The sequence below is a fragment of the Telopea speciosissima genome, chromosome 2 (assembly GCF_018873765.1).
Source record: "Telopea speciosissima isolate NSW1024214 ecotype Mountain lineage chromosome 2, Tspe_v1, whole genome shotgun sequence".
NCBI classification, from domain to species: Eukaryota; Viridiplantae; Streptophyta; class Magnoliopsida; order Proteales; family Proteaceae; genus Telopea; species Telopea speciosissima.
The window spans coordinates 34,444,981-34,461,185 of record NC_057917.1 but is presented as its reverse complement, the minus strand read 5'-3'; the positions used below and the strand labels follow the sequence as shown (position 1 = coordinate 34,461,185).

Here is a 16,205-nt window from a genome sequence, read left to right as displayed (position 1 = left end):
CAGTCTCAGCTGCAGAAACAAAAGCAAATCTGATGTATTATGATCAGATCTTACATGCAATGGCTTTGCATGTTAGATCTGATGCTTCCCAAGCCATCTCAATGATGTTCTGGGCATTACAGGTCTGGGATACAACCATCAGAGCAGAGATCAGGGAACCAACACAGAGATCAGCAGCATACAGGGATTAAGATTATTACCTGGAGGTTATATGCAGCTGGTTCAGTGCTCAGAATTGCAACACAGGTCTCCTTCCTTCTTCTCCCCTTCTCTTTCCTTCTCTTCTTCTTTCTTCTCTTTCTCCTTCTCTCTTTCTAACTCAGCTACAACAGCAAGGATGAAATGGCAGTCCCCCTCCAAGAATGCATTTTTAACTACATTCAGGGTCATTCTGGTTGCACTGGTGGGGTCCACATGGCTCCAAGGGTGGGTAATGGTTCCTAAAATTCTCATCTACCCCTAGAGGGTATTCATGGTCTATATGGATGGTCCCCACATGTCTGGAGTCCAATAAACCCATTTCAGCCACTCTGGGCGATTCTCTGGGCCTTTGGGCCAATCGCCTAGTGCATAACCCAGAGAATGCAGCATTACTGTATAGGCCTTGGGCTTGCATAGGTGCTTGGCCTATGGCTTGGGCATTGCACCAGCACCTCATCCAAGGTCTGACACACATCTGAACAGGTGTGGGTTCCACATATATGGATAGGAGAGAGAGTACCTGGGTTGATGCAGTACATCATGCTGTGAGCAGTGCAGTTGCATAAGTCTGCAACCCATCTTCTGACAGGTATGTAGGAGGACATCCTTGGGGGTTCTCGACTAAATTCAACCACTGGAGTGATGCTCCATAGTGTGTTTAGGTCTCTGGTTAGAGGTCCCTGTCCTTCATCCAAAATTTCAGTCAGTCAGGGGCAGGTTTGACATTTAAAATTTATTGGAAGGAATAAAATAAATAAATAAAATCTATAGGAATGGGTTATCATGTTTTACATACTTGTTGTGCATGGTACACAAGGGAGTGCATATTGCTTATGATTCAAAACACATGTGCTCATGTCTACAGGGTTCCTCCCTAGGAATCAAGGATGGTTCACACTCGAAATCAAGTTGGTGGAGATCTGCCATCCCCACCAAAGGTGGCAGATGGGACCTCCAATCCTACGATGCCTGCTATCCAACCTCCTCTCACCGATCATGATGTCACCACCATAGTGGGTGATTTGATGAGAAGTTTTTGGCAACAATAAAATAAATACATGGAGAATATGTTTACCGCCATTGGAGAGAAACAAGAAGAGTTCATGGCTAATGTGAATGCACGGATCCAAGTGGCACAACAGACTCAAGTCATGTCGGAGAATTCCTCCATACCTACTACACTACCTACAGTCAATACACCACAGGGCCAGCTAGTAGTACCATCTCGAACACAAGGGTCTAGGAAGAGACCTGTGAGTTCATATTAGTCGGTAGAACCCAATAAGAATTCTAAAGGGCCCTATCCTGATTTAACTCTGATGCAGTCTAGGAGACAAAATGCTACTCAGCCTAGCCGACTATCACAATCCATAACTACACCACAAGCACATAACCCGAACATTCATTACTTCAGTTGCCACGAGTGGGGGCATAAAGTCAAGATTTGTCCGTACCATAGGCCCATGTATGTACCATGTGTTCAGGCCATCTATCCCATGCAGCCACAGCGGGGCAGTGAGCCCCAGAAGAGTGTGTTCACCATGCCTGAAGGAGATGTAGGGCCATCATTGGGCGCAATGACAGGTAACTTATGTCTATATCTATCACCTACACACGCATTTTTTATTTTAGAGTTTAGGACTCAATTTAGTCACCCACCATCATTAGTAGGAATCCATTAGTGCGTAGTCTAACTGTCGGCGAGGGACTCACCGAAAGAATTATTACGTGGTCTAGCGGCTAGAGGGAGGTTGTATTTTCTTTCTCGCAGCCTCAGTGATTGGCCCATGCTTCCTTAGTAACCTTACCTGTAGTGTTGAGATTTATCCTGAGTACCCTTGGTTGTGTCCATCCTTGGCCTTATTCGACCCTGAGTACCACTTAGGAGTGTCAGATGGAGATTTTGGTATCAACCTCACACGTCTCTTCGGGAGTGCTATTTTTAGAACTCATTAGTGATCACATGAAAAGTGTTAGGAATGGTCCTGAGAACTCTTGGATGAGCCTTTGGCCCCACATGTCTCTTGGGATTGCCATTCTTAGGACTTATCAGTAACCTTTCCAAGAATACTGGGATTAACTCGGTATATGAGCCCAATCCATGGACCTTGTCCTGTAGGTTCCCAGATTCGTATCTAGATTTTGGAGGGGCAGTGAAAGACTGGAGGCACGTAGTTGAGTTTTAGTACGATTGTTCACCTACAGCCGAAGGATGATTAGAAGAGATAATTCAGACTAGAGGCAAGGGAGTGGGTAACGGCTCTGGAGATTGAAGTTGGTGAGAAGTATTATACTAGGTGTTAGTATAGTCAAGTGTAGCCAAGAGGAAAATAGAACTAAAACTGAAGGATTTGACAAAACTTTTCTCAACGATAGATATGAGTGGAGTAATGGGTCACCGAATGTCCCCTTCGTCATGAGAGCGAATAGCAGGGATTCCATCAATATTCCAATTCATTCTAAAGTTGAGTTAGGTATTGGAGAACCAGAAGTGAATGTCATCATAGTACAAGCCTCATAAGCAAGAATAGTACAAACTCATACTTTACAACCCAAAACCGCAAGAATATAGATACTAGGCATGATACACAGGGATAGTTAGATCTATTGATTGTTGAGGTATATGTTCAAAGTTTGATTTTCCCAGAACCCTTAGATACAATGAACTCTAGATCAATCGAACTCAAAATTGTCTCAGGCCATTGTGTAAGAATAGATATTATTAAAGAGTGGACCTTGAACTACTGATAGAAGGTACCACTATATCCTTCTAAGTTTTAGTGATAATCATCACTGGTGGAGAAGATTGAAGAAACCCAACCTACCGATGAGGAATTACAGAAATTTATAGATGCATCTGAGAAGAGAAACAACAGGATCTAGACTTTACCTTAGCAGAGGATGGTAACCTTTGATTCAAGGGCAGATTGCGTATACCCAATGATGACCAGTTGAGAAAAGACATATTGAGTGAAGCTCATTGTTCACTATACTCTGTACATCTCAGCCATACCAAGATGTACAAGAAATTGAAGTTGCACTATTGGTGGACCGGAATGGAGGCGGATGTGATGACATTTGTGTCAAAGTACCTTACCTACCAGCAAGTTAAGGCAGAGAGGCAGCGATCCTGTGGATTATTGCAATCACTTCACTATGTATTTTGTCATTGGACTGCCCCATACAGCCAGAGGTGTCAATGCTATTTGGGTCATTATTGACGGGCTTACCTAGTCAGCACATTTTATTCCTATAAAGGTGGCATATCCAAGGGACAAGTTGGCTAAACTGTACTTGGAAAACATAGTTTGCTTGCATGGAGTCCCAATGAGTATCACCTCTGATCGTGATCCCAGGTTCACATCGAAGTTTTGGGGTGATTTTTAGAAGGCCATGGGTACACTGCTGAATTTTAGCACGACTTTCCATCCACAGACTGACGGTCAGCCAGAGAGGACCATTCAAACCCTAGAAGACATGCTCAGGACTTGTGCTATTGATTTGAGGGGTAGTTGGGATGAGCACATCTCATTCATTAAGTTTTCATACAACAAAAACTACTAGGCTACTTTTGGCATGACTCCATTTGAAGCACAGTATGGTAGAAAGTGTCGAACACCACTGTATTGGGATGAAGTTGGTGAGCGAAGACTATTGGGACCCAAATTGATACAATCTACTTGGGAGAAAGTAGATTTGATAAGGGACCGAATCAAGGTGACTCAATTTAGATAGAAAAGCTATGCCAACTTGAGATGGAGGGACATTGCATTCGCCGTGGGTGATTAGGTATTCCTATGGGTTTCACCAGCCAATGGAGTAATTTGCTTCGACAAGGAGCACAAGTGCATTGATGTATTCAAAATATTGATGTCGAGAAAGTACACCCCTAAATTGATATTCTCTAGGCTGACAAGCCACTCAGCTTGTCATGGGTTGACACATGAAAAGTGATTTGAAAGGAACTTTAACTGTAAGGAACCCTCATAATCAAATTGTAACTTTCGTTAAGGTTCAATAGAGTAATCACACCGATTAAGGAGCATCTTTTTAATGAGAAGATGAAGTATAATCGAAGTATCCTCACTTATTTGGATACCCAAACACGTCAAATTTTGAGGATGAAATTTCTTGTAAGGTGGGGAGAATGTTATAACCGTGTCCAAAAATCCGGGTTAATTTGAAATTTTGATAATAGGTATTATGGTATCGACAACTGTCGACACCTTGAACTGTAGCAGACAATGATAGAATTGTCGACTACCCTCTATGTACTTGCCATGGTGTGAAGTCAATCGGGAGGTGTACCCGAATCCTCGCCCGGATGATTAGTTGTAAGTGACTAACCATGAATAATCAACTTCAACCGCTCATGGTACCTAATGGCACCTGATGCGTATGATCCATAACTTTAATGCCCTTGAAGGTGTACGAGTGTACTGGAGAATGTCCAAGCTCGATTCAAGTAAAAAATAGGCCATTTAAGCTTTAAAACTAAATTAAACAGATGTGGGCCCCACCTAACCCTAAGTGGGACCTACCCCTACTTAACGCTAACCTAATCTAGGGGTATTAAGGTCAACTCACCCTAAGTGGTGCTTATAATGAAGGTTTGTAGGGGTTATCGATTAGAGCATATGCGTGTACGCTACCTAGACCTGAGTGGGGGCCTACCCCTACTTGATACCAAACTGAACTTAGAAACACTAGTCATTCCCTACTAGATACTGTTTGGGCTGTGGGCTTGAATGTATTAATGGCCCAATAAACCATTTCAGACCTTAGGACTTATGACTAGCTAAACAAGCCCTAACCAATTGCACTTTATGGTTTAGGACCCAGCCAAACAGGCCCTAGTGGGCCTTAGCATTATAAAGACAAACACTAGTTCACTATTAGGGAAAACCCCCATTTGCTAGAAAACCTAAATCATGGAGGGAAGAAGAGAAGGAGAAGAAGAAGAAGAAGGTGGAACTTAAATCAAGCTCATCAAATCCTTGGTGAGTGCTTTCATTCCCTATTCCTATGTCTATTCCTTTACCTAGACCATGTTAGGTTTTGGATTTGTGGATGCAAGTCCATCAATGGAGCTCCATCTACCAAAATGGAAGAACCATTAATGGCAAGCATTAATGCCTTAAATGTAGGGCTATATGAACCTATGGGACCTCCATTTTCTTTTGCATTTAAAGCCAAAATCATATACATTACATTTAGGTTAAGAGCAAGTGAAATTAGGGCTTTTCTTAGGGTTTGTTAGTGTTTCATATATGCCCTTGTACTAAACTACATTGACGACTTTAATTAAATCTTCCTACCCCTATGTACATCCCATGTACTTCCCTTCCCTTTTGTTGATGTTTAAACCAATTAAAACCATAGGGTTTATGAACCCAATTTATTGAAGAGCATTAAACCCTATTTTGAGGTGATCCTCATGACTAGGAAGACATAAGATACCTTGAGGTATGCCCCATTTGAGCCAAAACACCAAGTTCACAAAACCAAAACAAGACATATAAGTTTTACTGAAACTGGAAGATGCAATCGGGTGTAACCGGCAGATGTGCCCAGGAGCCCATCTGTCGGCTTTACAGAATACATCTGTAGGATTCATTCTACTTCAAATCGGAAGATGAAACCAGCAGATACATCTACCTATTTGGGCAGAATGCATCTGCTTGTTTGAGCTGAATGCATCTATCGATCAGGCTGAGCTTTGTCCACTATTCTGACCATAACTTGGTTGACACATAATCAATTGACACGATTCAAATTACATTGTAAACTAGACTTAAAGGGATATATTTTATATGAAGAGATCTTTGACTAAATATTATGGGTAGGCCCTTGAAATCTGGGTTAAAGCCGACCGATGTGCTTTGATAGCTTTACCTAGATCAAATTTACTCTGGTGACTTTGCCTACTTTGACAATGTTTAAGTAAGGGTTTTGAGGGATTTTTGTTACACCCGCACCCGAAATATACCCAAATACCCCAGGTCAAATTAGACTTTACCAATGGGTAATACCACGGTGGCAATGGGCAACACTTATGACCTTGAACTTAAATTACTATTATAAGTGTCCCCTCGGAGTCTTGGAAGTACGGGTTAAAGCCCCACAACTTTCCTTGAGGTTTGAGCCCTGACAGCAGCAATGGAGTCACGAACAGACTCACTTGACTGGTTTCGTTTGGGGATCTGCCCGTGCTATTACTTGCCCTTTTGATTTATTTTCCTATGGGACCCACATCCTCTTATCCTAGACACCATAATTAGATCCCCGGACTAGATGGACTCCCACCCTTACCTTTAATTAGCTATTTGGACTATGAAAGTGGGCCCACAAGACTTAAATAAATAATGAGTTTTCTATTCTAGCTTGAACCAAACAAACCTTAAGAACTAATAGGTCTTATAGTACTTAGGGCTGACCTAAACATGTCCTAGTTAATAGACTAATTAGGTGATGACCTTGGCCAAACAAGCCCTTTAAAACCCAAAGGACTACCTTGTGTCTTAGAGACACTTAGGCAAACAAGCCCTAAGGCCACTTTTGATCTTTAAAAGATAAAACATAACCTCATATTCTCCTATCTCTCCCCCTCCAAGCAAACCGTGGAGGAGAAGAAACAAGGAAGAAGAAGGAGAAGTAGGGAGAGGAATGAGAGGGGAAGGGAAAAAGATGGAAGGCATGCCAAGGAGGTTGGCTGCCCTACCCTCCCTCCTACTACCTGATCAAGGCTTGAAGAAAAGAAGAAAAAGGGAAGAAGGAGGAGAAGATAAGGAAGGAAAAAAAAAGGAGGAAGAGGAGGTGAATCTTCAAGGCTGGCTAGGGCTGGAATTGGAGCTTCACTCACCAACGTAAGCTCTAACTCTTGGTACATCCCTCTTTTCCATTCCCATTCTTAATTGAAGTAGATCCCTTAAGCTTAAGCTAACCTAGGGTTCCATTTAGGACTCAAGGTGAAGCTCAGTCTTTAAATGTAGCTTTAATGGTGATGACCAAGCCCTAGTTAAGGCTCTTATTAGCTTCCTTGCAATCATTGATGCTGCATCCTTGGTTTTAAAACATCAAACCCTACCTTTGGACCAAATGGAGCTAAACCCTTATGAAATCTTGGATCCATGAGGTAAGCCTAGGTTGTAGTGACCTTAGGGAGACCTAAGACACCCCCTCCATGATCCTGAGTGCCATGTGAACTCCAGGTTCTAAGCTGGAGGGAAAACCCTGAAGAATCTCAGAAAAGAATTTTGATGGATGCACGAACGGAGTCACCATCGTGGTTCTGTCCGTCAGTCCATCTAGTGTAATCCCAGTAACTAGAGTCAAACAGATGAAGGAACAAAATTACTCTATTGCCTCCGTCTGTGGGTCCGCTTGCTCTCGAGAATGTCTTAGAGATCGAACGGATGCAAGGACGTATTCAGATGGTGCTTTTGTCAGTGGTTCCGCTCGGTCTTAGGTGTGCCTCAGAATTTGAATGGATGCAGGAATGGATCCAATTAGAAGTTCCGTCTGTGGATCCGTTCCTCATATTTTGACCTTTGGGCCTAAACGGAGTCAGGGACGGACTCACTTTGTTGCTTCTGTCTATACGTCCATCCGTGTTGTCTTAGCTGAAACTCAGTTTTAAATTTGGGGGCATAACATAGGACCCCTCTATACATCTTTTGACATTTGCTTTTGTATTCTTAGGCTACCAAACTCAATGGATAGCTGGTGCACCAGTGAGATTCATGTTAACCATGCTGGGTGATATCCAAGTTCGATGAGTGGGTTTTGGGTGAGTTTGTTGGGCTTGAATATATACATTAAGTAATCTTGATCATGCTATTATATAAAATATAAGCATTGTGCACATTGCAATATTTATATCAAATGTGAACTGCTATAATTGTGATGTGATATCGTTCTCACTATTGTATCAGGTGATGGTGCTGGGTGTACTGGTATCGGAACCTCAGAATTTAATTATAAAACTTGTTATTTGTGATATGGATTTGTATGCACTGTGCTGTGTTGGTACCTGGGTACTAAATGGAACGAGACGTTGATGCACCTGGAATACCTCTTGGGACAATAGGACTTGCATGTAGTATATCTGCGGCTAGGATTCTTGCTCTGTTATACTACGATCCTTACCAACAGGGGTTTATGTGTTGGATAGTCTTGAGCACCTATTGCCTGTGGGTAAGAGAGGCTAGGTCAAGGGTAGTGATGGCTATCGGGGTCTGCCACTGGGTGGTCTGATGGCTTCTACCAGTTTAGGCTCCTTCGTGATAATTGAGGTTTCACTAGGGCGATAAGTTAAGTGACCCTCAGTGTCTCCCGAGTTATCACAATAGTATACACTTGACTTGGAATTTGTGTGCTAGGTGGAAAATGAATCTAACATTAGCATGCATCATAAATTGCTTGAAATTGCGTGTTTGAGTGTATGTGCATTCCCCTTTTCTCTCTCACTAGCTTGTGGAGCTAACCCTGTTGTGCAACCCCTTTTTAGTTGATATGCAGGTAATCTCTTGATGCACACTTATGGATGCGAATCAAATGGAGCCGGTGGCTGTGACATAAATGTCGATGTACACCCAAGAATGGTGCCCTAGTGGCGTGATTTATTTATTTATTTCTGTATTCATCTACATTCATGTATAAACTTTATGTTTAATTGCAAGGTGAGAAATGAATGGTTATGAGTATTGCATTTATACTATGTGTTATTATTAGAGAACCGATGCTCTATATTTACACGATTTAAATGAATTTGGCTTCCTCTAACTCTGTAATTGGAACGATTTATTCCATTGGTACGTTCCCTGCTATTATCATGACTTGATAACATGGTGGACTGTTGCTCGAGACACTGTATCTGTGATCCTGGTAGGCAGTGGGATGACACCTGTCGTCTCAGTCACCCCCTTTATTGTAAAATATATTTCATCGGGATGGAGTCATGACAGAATGGTATCAGAGTAATGATGGTCTGCACCGACCATAGTCTGGCATAACCTCTTGATTTACTCTCCACAAGTAGGTTCTAAATTAAAAATCTCAAGAGCATAAATAATTATATGTGGACATAGGAGAGGACTGATTCTAGTGAAATGAGAACGTAGAAGATAATAGGCAAACCTGGAACTTAGGACTTGAAACATAGGATATTAAGTAATAACCGTGTTAATGTTTTGTTGAGTCCTGAGTAAGTAATAAATGGGCAATCACATATGAGAATTCACAATAATCAATGATAAATCAAATATAACCAACCCACAATTATCCAAAGATAATCCAAAAGAGGGAAATAGATAAATATATAAACATATATTATATATATATATATGATCGTGTCATTAACCGGTCAAAAATAAAACCCTAAATTATTCTAGCAAGTAGCAAGTAAGGGGTCGATCTACCGAGAACTAGAAGGCTAAATTACTAAGATGATAAGATGAAAGTGATGAAAATTAAAATGCTTTAAATCTGATTTTTAAACTAAGAACAAAAGAAGCAAATCTGAGTTAACAACGGTATGCAAATACGGGAGAAGACTATCTTTAGGGTTCGAATCCCCAATTGGTTGCTATTCAATTCGGTTGCATGCTTCGGTTTATTATAATCACATGCCTAATAATACCACAGAATGTAGGGTTCCTCCTAGGTATGGACTATCTTGACGAGTACTATCGTCCTTCGCATATAGGGCTTGACACACATAGTTCATTTAGCTATAATCCATCATTGGTACAACCACATAAGAACAAAATACCATTGCTTGAATGAAAAATAATGAATCATAGAAACAGAATTTTTCAATTTAATATATCTATTGAAATCATCCAAATAGGGATGGGGTCTTAACATCAAGCAATCAAGAATGTAAACCAGAATTTTCAATAGCAAATACCATTAGTTCATCTACACCTAAAGACAGAGGGAACTTAGCCAATCATGATGCTAAGAGACAAAGGACAGCAATGGTGAAGATGATCTATGGAGATGAAGCTGCTAGAATGGTGATCACTCTCTCCTCCCCTTGCGGAACCCAAGATCCAAAGACAAAAAAAAAAAATAAAATAAAAGAAGAAAGAGGAAAATAGAAAGAAGAAGAAGCGGAGAAAGAGAGCACAGTTTGATTTGCCCCTCTAGAATCTGTCCGTGGGTGTTTTATAGTTGGTTTTAAAAAGAAATTAAAAAAAAAAAACAAAAATAGAACGTGAGAGATAGAGGAGAGGTAGAGATAGAGAGTCTGTGAGGGATTTGGAAAGAAGAGATATAAGAGGAGAGAGAGAGAGAGGTGGAATAAAATTAGGAAAGGTGGGACCCGTGAGGGATTTGAGAGGGAGAGAGAGAGAATTGAAGTTGGAGAGATAGAACCGTAGTAGATGAGAGAGAGATATTAGGGAGGAGAGAGAATTTAATCTAAATTATAAATTTGATCAAAATTCTCTTTTTGAGAATATCTCTCCTTCCTAGCCCCGAGTGGACCCAACCAGAGAATTAAAGTTGCTCCAATTAATATTCCGGACGGTATGAGCTCAATATCGAATATCTTCTGAAAATTTCCCAATTTTATGAAATTATGATTATGCCCTTGGGTCTTCAGTGACACTTCTTCCCATCTCGTCCTTGATCACATTTGAGTCGATCCATGGGCAGACTGGTGCCTAGATTGCATCAAATCCTTCCTTGGTTCTGGGCTCGAGCTTGCATTTTAACTCACTTTCTGACCCATTATTCTTTTCTGGCCTAAAAAGAATAATCACATGTATGGGGCTTCAAAACTGATGCGTACTTTTAATGCAACACGTCCACCTTGCTCAAAATTTAGCCCTCTTCGCAACCATGAAAAGAAACCGGTCCACTTTATGTGTAAATCAGAAGATATGATGCCTGATAGTCCAGAATAGCATGAAATCGCATAAAATACCCATGTACCCTGAAAAAGACAGAAAATACCCAAGGTAACTCCATTCTAAGCAGATAAAATGCAGAATTAAATGGAATAATTTCACACATAAATGTGCTCATCAAATACCCCCACACTTAGATTTTGCTAGTGCTCAAGCAAAAAGAAAATAAAGAAAACAAAAAAAACCTAACTCACTTTCGTAGGAATCATGGTTGCATTTAGCATGTGCAACAAGCCTTTAAACCCCTAGGTTACCCCCAGTGGATGAGTTTTATCTCGTAAGTGTTTGCAGGAAATATACACATAAAATTCATGATTGCAAGTTTTAGATTTTGACAATGGGTAAGAAGCACACGTCAAACCCGAAACTAAGATGCCCTACTTAAGATCAAGAAGACAAAGATGCCCTCACACTTGAGCTCTTATTACCCAGTATTGATTCTTGCAACAGGTACACATCCTAATTAGGGACTCTCCCCATATCTTCCAAACACCACCTTACTTAAGGTGAGACCACTCATAACGTCAAGGGCACCAAGGACTTTAGGCTTTGGAGCATTTTTTTTTTGACCATACAATTGTACCAAGGCAACGACATTTCGTCTTCTTTTTTTTTTATTTTTTTTCAAAACAATGAACTCCACTTGTTACTCCACTACTGTTCCTCAAATGCCATGCAGGGTCACTACATAGGACACCCGAGCTACTTGGTAGTTTTATTTCTTACATATATCCACAAGGATAGTGATGCTAGAGTTCTTTTTTAGAGGTTTCACCCCAAGGAGTGTCGATCAAGTCACCTTGCTTCCTGAGGCGGAGTGCCCTGTCTAGCTCCAAGGAATTCAACTCTTACTTTTATTTATTTATTTATTTATTTTGTTTTGAAAATTACGTGATTGTTAGATCCGTGCAATGTTCTGGCCTTTTAAGCTTTCTAGAAGGATCATGTAACGAGATTTAAGCCAACCACTCCCAAGCCAGATGGCTTTAGGGGATTGAGTGTGAAACACTCCTCGGGCTTACTCACTTGAACCAAAAAGGCTATAAGCCCGAACTGGATTCAAGAATACTAGTAATAATAACCTAACTGGTCACTCCAATTGTTTTACGCGAGACTCTGGGCTTGTGGCCTAGATGCCCCGATAACTAAGTTGAAGCAACAGAACTAAACTCTCATGATTTTTTTTTATGTCACGCCAAAACTAAACTTGGTCTCAGCTCCTAACCAAAAGCTCAAAGAAACACAAGACAGCTAAGTGGTCTGTCCCTTCGACAAGATGGGGCTCTTATTGTATGAGTCAAAACCCACCTTAGGGTACATACTAGCTACTGTCCTCTCAACAGGATTTTCATTACTTCATATTAGGGTTCCTAAGTCTCTCCCTCCCACGTTTCGCATCAAAGTAACAGAGAGACATGTAAAACTTACCAAAAGCCAAAAAATAAAAATCTGCCAATCGGTCTTACACCCCCCCACACTTAAAGTATGCGTTGTCGTCAATGCATGCAGAAGAATAAAAATAGGGATAAGGGAAGGAGTGTATCAGAAATCAGCAATATACGGTAGAACAGTGCATCTAGCAATCAGTTTAGCTACCTAAAAAAAACAAAAACAACCAAACACAAAAACAAAAAGTAGTAAAGAGAAAAAAAAAATAGTGGATTGCCTTCCACAGAGCGCTAAGTTTAGAGTCTTCAGCCAGACTCAGAATGAATCACGGAGGGTTAAGGATCAAATCATACCAAGGAACCAATTTAGAAGAAGGTTGGGGAGATGTAGCCAAAGGGGGGAGCGGCTCAAACCTAACTGTCCAAGGTGGCCATTCTAAAGAGGGTGAGGAATCTACCAAAGTATGCACCTCTTTAGTGTATGCCTCAGACACATCTCCAAGCATCACATAATGCTGCAAAGGGTCATCAATAAGCATGTGAGAAATGTGATCAGCCACAACTTTGTCTAATAAATCCAACGCAAAGTACTCTTCTTCTCGAAAGGAACCTAAGGATGCATTGAAGATGTTGAGCCTAAGCTTCTTATTCCCAAAAGAGATGTCCATGGCACCCGATCTACAATTAATGCAAGCATTCGCAGTAGCTAAGAAGGGGTGCCCTAAAATGATAAGGGGAAGCTTGGCTGTGGTGGCTGTATCCATATCCAGGATAAGGAAGTCCACAGGAAAGTACAATTCTTCGACCTTCACTAAAACATCTTCTAACAACCCACGAGGTGTTTTGATTGAACGATCAGCCAACTGAAGGATAACCTCAGTGGGTTTCAAATCTCCTAAACCAAATCTGTCATAGACTGAAATAGGCAAAATATTCACACTCGTCCCTAAATCAAGAAGTGCCCTACTTATGGAGAGATCTCCAATAATGTAAGAAATAAGAGGTGCACTTGGGTCCTTAAGCTTAGGGGTTAGGTGGCTGAAAATTATCGAACTAACCTGTTCGGTCAAATGGACGGTCTTAGGGATTTGAGTTCTCAACTTACGCTTTTGGGTGTAGAGGTCTTTTAAAAACTTAGCGTAAGCAGGAACTTGCTTGATAGCATCCAAGAGGGGAGATTGATGCAAACTTGTTGGAACAAGTCGATCACCTCTTGCATCTTTTCACCCTGTTTATCCAAATAGTCTAGGACTGATGTCTGAAGGGCTTGGGGAAAAGGAACCTTTGGAATGTAAGAGTCAGGTGATAGTCCCTCCACAATGGGGAAGTGCAACCCCTTCCTTGGGAACTGATGAGTGCTTTCCATTGGTGGTGTTTCAGTAATGGACTCATGTGTTTCTACACCACCACCAGAATTCTCTAGGGTTGACTCAGTCTCTCCTTGGCTTTGAGACTTAGTAGGCAATGTCTCATTAGTGGCTAAGGGTGTATCAGGTTTTTCCACCCTTTTGCCGCTTCTTAGGACTGTGACTGATTGGACCTGTTCTTTCCCTAGACCCATTTGATTGTTTGGGTTACTTATTGGCTGACTTGGCAATTGGCCAACCTCCCACCAACTTATAGCATTAGCTAGTTGACCTAGTTGGTTCTCAAGCTTATTAATGGACTGAGTATGTGAGTGTAGCAGCTGTGTGTTCTGCTCGAGTCCACTTAATGCTTTTAGCGTCTTTTCCTCAAAGGATTGACTCTATTGGGGTTGAGGATATGGTGGTTGTCCACCCCTATAGGCATTAGATTGAATATTAAATGGTGGCCTATATGGTGGGTTTGGAGGATTATTAGGTACTGAGTTTCTCCATGAAAAGTTCAGGTGGTTTCGCCATCCCGGGTTATAGGTATTGGAAAAAGGATCATTACTCGGTTTAGGGAAACCTTGAGCCACTTGTAGCTGTTCCTGAACAAATTCAGGGTATTGTGCAGGTGAAGGACAGTCCGTAACATAATGACTAAGGCTAGCACATAAAGCATAGGCTTCAGTCTGATTGGGTGGAGGGACACTCATTGGGAAAGGGGACATAGAACGCTGTCCTACAGACATCAGATAGTCTAATTTCTTGGACATCATATTAACCTTAGTAGTCATCTCTACAGTTGGGTTGATCTTATAGAGACCACCCTTCTTTGGTTGCCCCGTGTGTGGAATCTCAATCTGAGAGGCCGAAGCATGATGTTGGGAATTCTTACTAAGGGTTTCAAAAAGATCCCATGCTTCCGTCTCATTCTTGTGCATAAATGTTCCACCACAAGAGGAGTCTACCATCTGCCTATATCGATCATGGAGGCCATCATAAAAGCATTGGACTAACTGCCATTTGGGACAGCGTGGTGGGGGCACTTCCTAAGTAATTCCTTGATTCTCTCCCACGCTTCATGAAATTGTTCGCCCTCTAATTGGGAGAAACTAGTAATGGCTCTTCTAAGGCTATTAGTCTGGCCAATGGGGAAGAATTTTTTTAGAAATTCTTGCTGCATCCCCGCCCATGTAGAAATCCTAACTGAATCTAGGGAATGGAGCCAGTGTTTAGCTTTGTCCTTTAGGGAAAATGGGAGTAGGAGTAACTTTAGGGCATCTTCAGGGAGGTTTTGGAATTTGACTATAGAGCACACCTCTAAGAACTCATCAAGATGCTTGTAAGGCTCCTCATTAGCAAGTCCATAATAGGATGGTAACATCTATATGATGCTGGACTTGATCTCATATTGAGCAGCCTGAATGGCAGGCAGCTGAATGCAAGATGCAGGGGTATAGGCAGTTGGAGTGAAGTGCTCACTCAACGGTCTTCCTGGCTGGTTTTCGTCACCCATTTTATTACTATTATCCTTATCCTTAGGTCTAGCCACAGATCGCTCTATTTCTAGGTCAAGGAAAGTCAGGTTGGGGTGGAAAGAACGTTGACCATGCATAAAGCACAACATAGGTTGAACGTGCTAATTAAACAAAAATTAAAGTTAGTAATTTAAAACGTGATTACTAATAAAAACAATTAATAAGAATAAAAATCAGAACTAAAAAGTAAAAACTAATTTAAAACTAACAAAAATACTTACTTGGTGTTGGCGGTTGCGCAATTCCACGTGCTGCCCTTGATGAATGGTTACACATATGATCTTAAGGGGTTGGGGGAATTAAAATTAAACCTAAACACCCAATCTAACGCTGGAATAAATAAAAAAAAAATTACATAAAATAACCCTAATTACCTAAAGTCTAGGAATTAGAAGTAAACCAAACGGACAACTTGTCCTACTCGATCTACTCGGCATCCTACACAAACAAAGAGAGTGTTAGGTATACTAAATTTAACCTAATAAAGAGATTAAAAATAAAAATAAAAATTCTGGAATTATAAAATTATAACTAAAAAAAAGTAACACCAAATAACTCAATCAATCTTAGCAACCGTGCTTCGGTTCCCCGGCAACGGCGCCAAAATTTGATCGTGTCGTTAACTGGACAAAAATAAAACCTTAAATTAATCTAGCAAGTAGCAAGTAAGGGGTCGATCTACGGGGAACTGGAAGGCTAAATTACTAAGATGATAAGATGAAAGTGATGAAAATTAAAATGCATTAAATCTGATTTTTAAACTAAGAACAAAAGAAACAAATCTAAGTTAACAATGGTATGCAAATATAGGAG

General features: G+C 41.0%; 1 non-coding gene across 1 annotated transcript; it reads left to right on the top strand.

The window, feature by feature from the left end:
- The first annotated feature begins 14,882 nt into the window (after positions 1 to 14,882).
- Positions 14,883 to 14,989, top strand: LOC122653364. The gene has a single exon (XR_006331795.1). It is a non-coding gene; the product is annotated as a small nucleolar RNA R71 (small nucleolar RNA).
- The last annotated feature ends 1,216 nt before the right edge of the window (positions 14,990 to 16,205 follow it).